This window comes from Phyllobates terribilis, unplaced genomic scaffold, assembly GCF_046119375.1.
Source record: "Phyllobates terribilis strain yellow unplaced genomic scaffold, ASM4611937v1 Scaffold_11__3_contigs__length_659146591, whole genome shotgun sequence".
In the NCBI taxonomy this organism is placed as follows: Eukaryota; Metazoa; Chordata; class Amphibia; order Anura; family Dendrobatidae; genus Phyllobates; species Phyllobates terribilis.
The window spans coordinates 617,529,659-617,532,710 of record NW_027362771.1 but is presented as its reverse complement, the minus strand read 5'-3'; the positions used below and the strand labels follow the sequence as shown (position 1 = coordinate 617,532,710).

Sequence of the window (3,052 nt, the reverse complement as noted above, 5' to 3'; positions counted from 1 at the left end):
CCTCCCTGGGATCTCAACTTGGTTCTAGAAGCCCTGACTAAGCCTCCCTTTGAGCCTTTAGAAGAGTTAACCGTTAATGCACTCACATTGAAGATGGTAATACTGGTAGCCTTGACATCAGCTTGTAGAGTTAGCGACTTACAGGCACTATCAGTTAACCACATATTCGCACTTGTGACTGAAGTTGCATTTAGACCAGACTCAGCCTATCTCCCAAAAGTGGCCTCTAAATTCCATAGAACCCAGGTAATTGTTTTATAGTAATCCTAAGAATTCAGAGGAGCAGAGACTCCACACAAGAATGAAGCTATGTTTATGTCCCTCCAGGGAGCTAGGAAGGGGCTCAAGGTAACAAAGGGCACTCTAGTGAGACACATTAGGGATGCCATTAGCTTAGCCTATTCTTCCAGTAATGTGTCAGTTCCAGAGAACTTGAGGGCTCATTCCACCAGGGCCGTGGCGACCTCCTGGGCTGAGAAGGCGGAAATGTCTATCGACAAAATATTTAAGGCAGCGGCATGGTCATCTCCTTCCACCTTCAATAATCATTACCGACTTGATCTCTCTTCATCTGCTGATCTATCCTTTGGGAGAAAGGTGTTACAAGCGGTTATCTCTCCCTAAGGTGGTTCTATATAAATCTCTCAGGTGGTGTTGTCATGGGAGAAGGAGAAAAAAAAATCTTACCGGTAACGGGATTTTACAGAGCCCATGACCACACCCTTATATTCCCTCCCTTTTGTCACTAAATGGTGTGCACTATGTATGGGTGTATAGTGAGAAATATTTTATTTGTAGTTGTGTATTAACATACTGTCTGGAGGTCCTCTCATGCTCTGAAACCCAACTGATGCGGAGGAGAGGTACTGCCCTTTTATATCAGGTGTCCTGTCCTTGATAGGCGGATAACCTCTCTCAGGTGATGCTGTCATGGGCTCTGTAAAATCCCATTCCCTTCAAGTAGCTAAGATTTTTTTTCTGAAACGCAGTGTTTCAGAGTAAAACATACATGGCTTAGATCATATTGCCAGAGGCTGATACATGCTGCCCACAGATTGGACTGCATGTGTTAAGTGTCAGTTCTATTTAAAGGGAAAGACCGACACTGAAATATTCTTTTCAGGCATGGATTAAAATAACCCGAGTCAAACTCACCTTCCAGCACCCAGTGAATCCAGCACAGGCCACTCCAAATATCTGCCCTGGCTTCGGAAGCGATGTCTGTTTCACTCAGAAGTTAGAGGACCATTACAAGCTATTATCTGCAGTGGGCAGGAGACTAGAAGATCGTGACATTGAAGATTGAGTATGCCTCGGTTTATTATTGTAGTATTAATTCATGCCTTAAAAGAAATGAATTGCAATTCTAATAATGATTTTTGTTCTTTAGCGCCAACATATTCTGCAGCACTTTACATTTTAGAGGGGACTTGTACAGGCAATTATAGACATTACAGAATAGCAATAGTCACATAAATCAACACATACCAAGAAGAATGAGGGCCCTGCTCGCAAGCATTCAACTTATGGGGAAATAGGGGGGGACACGAAAGGTGGATGGTAACAGCTACTTGTATTGTATGGTCCAACCATCAATCTATTAGGGTATTCACATAACGCTGAATGAACCAGTCACCAACCAATATGTGTACAAGTAGAGACACAGAGGGCTAAAGTGCATAGGGGTGTATGAACAGATGATACTGGAGTCCTGATTTTGAAGGAAATTTTGTGTGGGAAAAACAGGGAGGGTTAGACAAGTGTGGTAATGCGATAGGCCAATCTAAAGAAATGTGTTTTAGGGTACGCTTAAAACTGTGGGTACTGGGAATTAATCAGTGTTCTGGGTAGTGCGTCCCAAAGAATTGGCACAGCACCTGAGAAGTTTTGGAGACGGAAGTGGGGAGGTTCAGATCATTGAGGATGTTAATGTTCGGTCATTAGCGGTATGGAGGGTACGGGTAGGGTGGCAGACTGAGACATGTTGGATAACACTTTTACCACTTCCATAACATTTGCAAATTAAAGATAAATCTGACACTATTTACTTTTTTAAGAATCTTCAAAGGAAATTATATGAAGTTTTTTTCTATATTATCAATAATGTAAATTGGAAGATAAATGGTTAACCCGACCTTTACAACAAAACTTTCAGGTGTATAAAAAAGACTGAATTAAAAGTGCGCACCATGATATCAGCTGTGATGTATGTTTACTTTTATTTATTTTAAGTCATTCGTTCATCAAACTTTTAAATAAAAATCAACCTCCCCGTCGGGGAATTGAACCCCGGTCTCCCACGTGACAGGCGGGGATACTGACCACTATACTAACGAGGATCTGGTTGTTTAGTCGCTGATATACCAGGTAATGAGACACTCCAAATGTGCAATGCAACTGAGGGCTTAAAAAGAGCAATTGAATGAGGTTCCACCAAAGTTTTAACTCAGATTGTTGGATTCAAAGGCCAGAGTGCTAACCATTACACCACAGAACCGGCTGACGAGGGTGTTTTTTGTACACTATTTACAGGAGTAAAGCCTTTGCCATGAAGTGGAACAACTTGTCCTGTCTAGTTATTAAAACTGAGATCCTACTATATATGTGAAAATACAGACTCTTATTCCGATCTATTGGTGCACAAAGGAAATTTAAGTCCATGCGGATCAGCTGTATTTTATTAGACTTTAATGAATACAATGCAATTATTAGTGGAAAACTAATTGAACTTGTAAATTTCTATAACTGCTGACATAAAAATGGTTGCCATACTGATGCAACGTATGGACATGAGGATTGGATGTAGATGACATTACAGATGATCATCATTCATTTTTTCTGAATAAGAATTGGACATTTTTCATATGCTCGTGTGTCCTTAGCCTACGATTGACCTCGGGTTAATTCTATAAATCCTGCTGAGGGACGTCACCCAAGACCCCCATGAATTGATTTCAGGGGGGGTATGCTGTAGTCTAGAAATTCAGCGATTTTAGATTTTTTTCCTATGTTCATAACCTTTCAACCCTAGGCTTAGATGCTGAAATAAAAG

At 41.0% G+C, this 3,052-nt stretch overlaps 1 non-coding gene across 1 annotated transcript; it reads right to left on the bottom strand.

Annotated features, from left to right (window-relative positions):
• Nucleotides 1-2,267: 2,267 nt before the first annotated feature.
• TRNAD-GUC (transfer RNA aspartic acid (anticodon GUC)) lies at nt 2,268-2,339 on the bottom strand. Its single transcript has one exon. It is a non-coding gene; the product is annotated as a tRNA-Asp (tRNA).
• Between the last annotated feature and the right edge of the window lie 713 nt (nt 2,340-3,052).